General features: G+C 44.7%; 1 long non-coding RNA gene across 1 annotated transcript; it reads right to left on the bottom strand.

The window, feature by feature from the left end:
- Positions 1–943: 943 nt before the first annotated feature.
- On the bottom strand, positions 944–4,285 carry LOC138360079 (uncharacterized). The gene is made up of 2 exons (XR_011226194.1): positions 3,815–4,285; positions 944–2,564 (listed from the first exon to the last, which is right to left on the bottom strand). It is a non-coding gene; the product is annotated as an uncharacterized lncRNA (long non-coding RNA).
- Between the last annotated feature and the right edge of the window lie 5,006 nt (positions 4,286–9,291).

Below are 9,291 nucleotides of genomic sequence, written 5' to 3'. Positions count from 1 at the left end.
CATGCTGAAATCTCCGAAAGTTCTTCATCGATTGCTTTTAAATTTTGACACAACTTTCCTTTCGAATACACGCGTGATTTTATATACCGACTATATAGATGCCACACCTGTGACATGTAAAAACATGCTTTTTTGAAAAACTGTGCCATCTCTTGCACGTAATAGCAACTCACGCTATACTAAATATGTTATGTTTTCATATTAATGTTTCTGATATCTTTGACATTTTTAATTTTCATAAATTTAAATTTATTTTCACTTTGATTTAATATATTTTGTATGACATTGCACTGAAATTGAGCTGTTTTTTTTTACCATACCGTTCATTTCCTGAGTATAGTTCATTTTTGTATTTTTTCATTGGTTTTCATTTCGTTTTTTTACCTGTTTTTCTTATATTTAAGTGATGGGAACATCAGATCATTTGACGTTCTTAATTTTCTGATAGGATCCTCAAATCGTTTGGTAATGCATCGAACCAGGGAGTTGGAAATGTTGGGGAGGACCAGGGGACAGGAGTGGGGGATTTTGGGGAGGACGAGAGGACAGGGGAGGGGGTAATGGTGGGGAAGACGAGGGGATGGTGGGGACGAGGGGATGGTGGGGACGAGGGGATAGGGGAATGGAGAATGGTGGGGAAGACAAGACGACAGAGGAGTGTGGGTTGGTGGAAAGGACGAGGGGACGGGTAAGTGAGGAATTGCTGGGAGGATGAGAGGATGGAGCATAGGTAATAGTGGAGAGGACTGGGAGAACGGGGGAAGGTTGCTGTGGCCGAGTACAGCTAGTTAAAGAATAAATAAACATACAGTCACAACAGCAAGAAAATTAACTGGCTGGATAACAAGATTCTTCCAAACAAGTGATCACAAACTAATTATAGTGGTCTTGAAGATACAATACTTATCATGTGTTGAATATCAATCATTCCAATCAAAGACTATTGAATATTAAATTGTTGAATATTATAGTATATTTATAACTTGGAAAGTGTACATAAAAATTACTTAATTATATAAGTCACAGTAACAACATAGTAAGTAAACATTGCCATCATCAAGATCAGAAATATAATTAGCAACAACTTACAGAATTTTTTTTTATCAAATTGTATTATTTGAAGTGCTGGGGAGAGACAGAGAGTTCCTATATGATAGTTCCCTATGTGATAGTTTCAAAGTACATTCTCATGAAATAAATGAGTTTCTAGATGCAGGCTTCAGATGAGCTGAGGTAGGATACGAGCACTTGCTTTTAACACTCTTGATAACACATCTCAGATTTTGAACCTTTTTAAACTCATGACACTGAACAAGGCGCGAAAATTCTCAATCACACCATAGTTGCTTTTAGGTTAAGACTATCATTAAAATAAACGAGTATCAAGACTTGCTCTCAGGCTCTCTGACAGAGAGTTATCTAGTAATGGACCTGCCCTCAGGCTCTCTGAGAGAGAGTTACCAGGTGGTGGACCTCCCCTCAGGCTCCTGACAGACAGTTATCTAGTGGTGGACCTGCCCTCAGGCTCTCTGACAGCCAGTTATCTAGTGGTAGACCTGCCCTCAGGCTCTCTGACAGCCAGTTATCTAGTGGTAGACCTGCCCTCAGGCTCTCTGACAGCCAGTTATCTAGTAATGGACCTGCCCTCAGGCTCTCTGAGAGAGAGTTACCAGGTGGTGGACCTGCCCTCAGGCTCCTGACAGACAGTTATCTAGTGGTGGACCTGCCCTCAGGCTCTCTGACAGCCAGTTATCTAGTGGTAGACCTGCCCTCAGGCTCTCTGACAGCCAGTTATCTAGTGGTAGACCTGCCCTCAGGCTCTCTGACAGCCAGTTATCTAGTAATGGACCTGCCCTCAGGCTCTCTGAGAGAGAGTTATCTAGTAATGGACCTGCCCTCAGGCTCTCTGACAGCCAGTTATCTAGTAATGGACCTGCCCTCAGGCTCTCTGACAGACAGTTATCTAGTGGTGGACCTGCCCTCAGGCTTTCTGACAGCCAGTTATCAAGTGTTGGACCTGCCCCTCGGGCTCTCTGACAGCCAGTTATCAAGTGTTGGACCTGCCCCTCGGGCTCTCTGACAGCCAGTTATCAAGTGTTGGACCTGCCCCTCGGGCTCTCTGACAGCCAGTTATCAAGTGTTGGACCTGCCCCTCGGGCTCTCTGACAGCCAGTTATCAAGTGTTGGACCTGCCCCTCGGGCTCTCTGACAGCCAGTTATCAAGTGTTGGACCTGCCCCTCGGGCTCTCTGACAGCCAGTTATCAAGTGTTGGACCTGCCCCTCGGGCTCTCTGACAGCCAGTTATCAAGTGTTGGACCTGCCCCTCGGGCTCTCTGACAGCCAGTTATCAAGTGTTGGACCTGCCCCTCGGGCTCTCTGACAGCCAGTTATCAATGGTAGAGCTGCTGATCTCGGTCTGCATGGCAGAGATTTAGATGGTTGTGGTGGTGCTGTGATTTGGTTTGCTGGCAGAGGGCACCGACTTAGAGGCTCTCTGCAGCTTAAGGAAGGCGACCCGGAAGAGGTTGCGTTGAGGTAAAGAAGGCTCATTGGTGTCATTGATCTGAGGGAGAAGAAACATGTGATGAAGTAGGTGGCTCAGTGGTATCATGTACCAGAAGACGGCGGAAGGAACTCGTTATCTGGTGACGCAAGGTTAATGGGGACAAAGATTTTCTTAGGGCGAATGCTGAAATCTACCTGAGAGAGGAGGAGCTTGTGGTAAGGTGAAGCTGGGCCAACAGTGTCATCTACGTGATGGGGGGTGAAAATTATAGAGATGACGTGGGATCACAGGTGCCAGCCACATAAAGAAGAGTTAGTTGCCATCCACCTGAGGGAGCAGGAACTTCTGACGAGTTGAAGTGGGGTTAATGGTGCCATCCACATTAAGGAGGACAAACGTGTGGTGAGGTGACGTTCGTACAATGGTTCCATCCATCTAAGGTAGGTGGAACTGGTGACGTGGGGTCAATCCATTAGAGTTGAAGGAAATAGGAATACGATCGAGAATTTTTCATTTTTTTTCTAGCTTCTATATATACCAAGCACACCAAGACAACTTGGTTCGCTTTGTGTATATGAGCAATTGATTGATCAAGTATCAATAGCCAACTAGCACCAAATTACACTCTGCCAACTTCAAGAACACGACGGAACATACAGCATACTGCCCCAGCCATCATGCAAACAGGAAATTGAAAAAACATAATGGACATGTGATGGGATTCACCTTCACCTAGTCATCTTCACCTCATTCCCTTCACCTAGTCACCTTCACCTCATTCTCTTCACCTAGTCATCTTCACCTCATTCCCTTCACCTAGTCATCTTCACCTCATTCCCTTCACCTAGTCATCTTCACCTCATTCCCTTCACCTAGTCATCTTCACCTCATTCCCTTCACCTAATCACCTTCACCTCATCCTAGGGAATAAATCATGAAGCAAGAAACTTTGTAGTCACTCGAACTCTGTCTTTGAAAATATTAACAAGGGATATCGGAACGCATTTCAAAGCGCTTGGTCAAGGCATGAACTATAAGGGGAAAGCGCCAAGCCAATGCGACTAAATAGCACTTTATAGGAATCAGGATAAGGATCTGGAACAGGGGGATGGAATGGTGCCCACACACTTGAACTGTCGGGGATTGAACGCCGACTTGCATGAGCGAGACTAATTTAGGCCAAATAAAACTAACAATAATATTTATAGTTAACTCCTATTAGTTAGAAATTAGAATACCAATAATAACAACTACTAGAACATCAATTGTTCTAGTAGTTGCTCTTATTAAAGTATGTAGAGTCTTACTTCCTCTCCCTTCTCCCCTTCCTCTTCTTCCTCGATCACTCCAGCATCCCTCTTCTCCCAGATTAGCTCAGCAATAGTTATCATGTCGACTTCCTCGTCAGCTTCGGTTTCCTGTTTAGTGTCACCTTGCTTCACAACGTCGAGGTTAAGGTCATTCTTTTATTTTCCGTTCCATGTCCAATTTTCCCTTTTCTGTTTCTTACTGCCCTTATAGCCTTTTTTCAGCCTGCAATATGAGAGAAATGAAAATTGGATTAAATTGAAGTCATCATGATATATTTTTATTCGTTTTTTCCTGTTGCATTCCAAAGCTTTTAAATTAAGAAATACTCTTACAGAATCAAGTAAAGAGATTCCCCGCCTGACCTTCTTCTTGCTAAGGACTGAGAGAAATTATTTATGTGAAAAAATGGGTAAGAGCAGTGATAACTATGTTCATCACATCTATATAAATAAAAATGGAAATATTCGTTTGTGCATAACCACTAATCTCCGAGAGTTCTTCACCGATTGCTTTGAAATTTTCACACAGCGTTCCATTCGCATCCGAGCAGGTTTTTATTTACCTACTATATAGATGTCACGTCTGTGACAGTAAAAAAAAATGCTTTTTTTGAAAAACTGTGTTTATCATGTAAGGGAAATCTTCGAAACCTCTTTACCGATTGCTTTGAAATTTCGACACAACGTTGCATTCGAATAGGCGCGTCTTTTAATATACCTACTATAAAGATGCCAGCTCTCTGACAGGTAAAAAGATTATTTTTTAAAAACAGCGCCATCTGTTGCCCATAATAGCAACATGCACGTTATACTAAATATTTCACGAATTCCATTTCAATGTTTCCGATTGCATTAATAAATTATATTTTCATAGATTTTGATATATTTAATTTTTTATTGAATTAATTTGTGTGACATTGTGTTGGAATTGAGCTGTGTTGTTTACCATACCGTTCATTTCATAAGTATAAGTATAGATGCCACACTGTGACAGGTAAAATATGCTTCTCTTGAAAAACAGCGCCTTCTGTTGCATGTAAGAGCAACACACATGCTATACTAAATATGTTACAATTCCATTTCAATATTTCTGTTTGCATTGATAAATTGAATTTTGATAGATTTTGATATATTTTGATTTTGATTTAATTATTTTATGTGAATTGTGTTGGAATTGACCTGTGTTGTTTACCATACCGTTCATTTCGTGAGTATAGTTTTCATTTCATGAATATAGTTTATTTTTGTATTTTTTCATTTATTTTAATATCGTTCTTTTAACTGTTTTTCTTATATTTCAGTGATGGGAACATCAGATCATTTGATGTTCCCAATTTTCTGATGGAAACATCAGATCGATTGTTAATGCATCGAACAAGGAAGTGGGGAATGATGGGGAGAACAAGGGGACAGGAGTGGGGGATGGTGGGGAGGAAGAGGAGACAGCGGAAAGGGTAATAGAGGGGAGAACGAGGGGACGGGGCAGTTGGGGATAATGGGGATGAGGGGATAGGGAAATGGAGAATGATGGGGAGGACAAGGGGACAGAGGAGTGGGGGTTGGTGGATTGGACGAGGGGGATGAGGGGGGGGGAATGGAAGGGAGGACCAGGGGGATGGGGGAGTGGGAGATGGTGGGGAGGAGTGGGGAATGGTTAGGAAACGAGCGGACACTGGAGTGAGGGATGTTGGGGAGGACAAAGAGACGGGGGAGGGGAGGAATAGTGGGAAGGACGAGGCAATAGGGGAGTGCAGAATTGTTGGGAGGATGAGGTGACACAGGGGAAGGGGGAATGGTGGGGACGACTGGGAGACAGGGAAAGGTTGCTGAACCACAGCAACGCGTGGCCAGGAAAACAAACTTTCAACACAAGACAAAACTGTCTTATGTTGTTTGTTTGTATTCACCTCATCCAAAACTGTTGTAACAAATCACCTCACCCAAATGCAGGTATAAAATCAAAGCTGTTTAAACTCTGTTTAGTGTCTGCAAGTTATAGTTGTGTGTGTGTAAACTAAAGTCTTTGAAAATGTAATAAGTTATTACGAAACGCGTTCAAGTGCGCGTCAGACTAGAAATAAAAATGAATTTTGGATAATTGATTTTTCAGTTACCATCAACAGTGAAAAGAAATATAAGAAACATAGAGAAAATTTGTGTTAGAATTATTAATCTTACTTTTTCGGTCATATTTAATAATATATGTCTACAGGAAAGACTGCTACCAATATATATATATATATATATATATATATATATATATATATATATATATATATATATATATATATATATATATATATATATATATATATATATATATATATATATATAACTGAAAACTCCATACTCCAGAAGGATTCGAACCCAGACAGCCAGGAGCACTGTGCACCATGGCGTACCTGTTTCCTTAACCACTCGACCACCGTGACCGTGACTGTACAAAAGTCATTGGTAGCCGAGGCTGTATCTCCTACGACATGACAGCACTTGGTGGTAAGCTTGGGTATAGATATATCATCGAATTACCTCACTTTGTGGGGCCACGTGAGCAACACAAATGCGAACGAGCTTGAATGCTATGCAATGGTACCAGTGAAGCTTGGAGCTTAAGCATTTAATGGAATGATGCGGAACCAGGGGTGGCATGGCGCATAGTGCTCCTGGCTATCTGGGTTCGAATCCTTCTGGGGTGTGGAGTTTTCAGTTGCATTAAAGCTTGGGAATCATTCAAGCTTGTTTGTATTTCTGTTACTCACGTGATTCGATGAAATATCTATGCCCAAGCTTACCACCAAGTGCTGTCGGGTCGTTAGGAATATATCCTCGGTTCCCAATGACTTTTGTACAGTCACGGTGGTCGAGTGGTTATGGTACCAGGTACGCCATGGTGCATAGTGCTCCTGGCTGTCTGGGTTTGAATCCTTCTGGGGTGTCGAGCCCTTCACGAGGAAGACTTTTTCTGATGCATATGGCTTGAGACCCATTCAAGCTTGTAATATAAATGATTCACACGTTTTCTTCAAATAATAAATTGATTTTTTCAAAATATCTGTGCCCGTTGGCCACCGAGTGCTGTTCGCAACTGGGTTAAAAGTCTAACAAACTACCAATTTTTTAACAGTCAGTTGTGGTCTAGTGGATATGGTACTGAATATGCAAGTGTGTATGAGTGCCTGGTTGTCTGAGGTTCGAACCCTTCACGAGGAAGAGTTTTTCTGAATCACATGGTTTTAGGACGATTCAAGCTGGTCGTATTATATATACAATATATATATGTACGCCACCATCATGGGTTTATGGATGGTAAACCCTGCATCACAGGTTTAATAGACAATAATTATGCAAGAAAGAGTAGGATGATCAGACTTCATTTTCTCAGACTGTCAGAAAGACTTTGACAAAGTACTTCATAGACATAGCCTAGAATATTCATCGATCACATACTAGGCTGTACCCCAATTACATGCTACACTCTCTACCGACCATATCCTAGACTGTCCACCGACCATATCCTAGACTGTCCACCGACCATACCCTAGACTGTCCACCGACCATATCCTAGACTGTCCACCGACCATATCCTAGACTGTCCACCGACCATATCCTAGACTGTCCACCGACCATATCCTAGACTGTCCACCGACCATATCCTAGACTGTCTACCGATCATATCCTAGACTGTCCACCGACCATATCCTAGACTGTCCACCGACCATATCCTAGACTGTCCACCGACCATATCCTAGACTGTCCACCGACCATATCCTAGACTGTCCACCGACCATATCCTAGACTGTCCACCGACCATATCCTAGACTGTCCACCGACCATATCCTAGACTGTCCACCGACCATATCCTAGACTGTCTACCGATCATATCCTAGACTGTCCACCGACCATATCCTAGACTGCCCACCAATCTCATCCTAGACTGTCAACCGACCATATACTAGACTGTCTACCGATCATATCCTAGACTGTCCACCGATATATAATGGGTAATGTCTAAAAATGCAGTTTTCAAATAAATTTTCCCAGATCCCATTAACATCCATCAATGTTATGTCTAAGAACGACGTTATTGTTTACATCGACTAGTATTGGTGAGGTAAATACGGGTCACACAAAAATGATGAGACCCACACTCATCAATAAGCGTTGCACATATAAATCTTCACCAGAGACAACATACAACACGCCCCGTGGTCACCATCCACCTCTGTGGTCCTGGGAGCCACTGTCTCACTCTGAGACCTGGGAGCCACTGTCTCACTCTGAGACCTGGGAGCCACTGTCTCACTCTGGGACCTGGGAGCCACTGTCTCACTCTGAGACCTGGGAGCCACTGTCTCACTCTGGGACCTGGGAGCCACTGTCTCACTCTGGGACCTGGGAACCACTGTCTCACTCTGGGACCTGGGAGCCACTGTCTCACTCTGGGACCTGGGACCCACTGTCTCACTCTGGGACCTGGGAGCCACTGTCTCACTCTGGGACCTGGGAGCCACTGTCTCACTCTGAGACCTGGGACCCACTGTCTCACTCTGGGTCCTGGGAGCCACTGTCTCACTCTGAGACCTGGGAGCCACTGTCTCACTCTGGGACCTGGGAGCCACTGTCTCACTCTGAGACCTGGGAGCCACTGTCTCACTCTGAGACCTGGGAGCCACTGTCTCACTCTGGGACCTGGGAGCCACTGTCTCACTCTGAGACCTGGGAGCCACTGTCTCACTCTGAGACCTGGAAGCCACTGTCTCACTCGGAGATCTGGGAGCCACTGTCTCACTCTGAGACCTGGGAGCCACTGTCTCACTCTGGGACCTGGGAGCCACTGTCTCACTCTGAGACCTGGGAGCCACTGTCTCACTCTGAGACCTGGGAGCCACTGTCTCACTCTGAGACCTGGGAGCCACTGTCTCACTCTGAGACCTGGGAGCCACTGTCTCACTCTGAGACCTGGGAGCCACTGTCTCACTCTGGGACCTGGGAGCCACTGTCTCACTCTGAGACCTGGGAGCCACTGTCTCACTCTGAGACCTGGAAGCCACTGTCTCACTCGGAGATCTGGGAGCCACTGTCTCACTCTGAGACCTGGGAGCCACTGTCTCACTCTGGGACCTGGGAGCCACTGTCTCACTCTGAGACCTGGGAGCCACTGTCTCACTCTGAGACCTGGGAGCCACTGTCTCACTCTGAGACCTGGGAGCCACTGTCTCACTCTGAGACCTGGGAGCCACTGTCTCACTCTGAGACCTGGGAGCCACTGTCTCACTCTGGGACCTGGGAGCCACTGTCTCACTCTGAGACCTGGGAGCCACTGTCTCACTCTGGGACCTGGGAGCCACTGTCTCACTCTGGGACCTGGAGCCACTGAAGCCACTCTGTCTTACTCTGGGACCTGGGAGCCACTGAAGCCACACTGTCTCACTCAGGGACCTGGGAGCCACTGAAACCACTCTGTCTCACTCTGG

Source organism: Procambarus clarkii, unplaced genomic scaffold (assembly GCF_040958095.1).
Source record: "Procambarus clarkii isolate CNS0578487 unplaced genomic scaffold, FALCON_Pclarkii_2.0 HiC_scaffold_95, whole genome shotgun sequence".
Taxonomy (NCBI): Eukaryota; Metazoa; Arthropoda; class Malacostraca; order Decapoda; family Cambaridae; genus Procambarus; species Procambarus clarkii.
The sequence above is the reverse complement of the archived record's forward strand: the minus strand, read 5'-3'. Positions and strand labels throughout refer to the sequence as shown.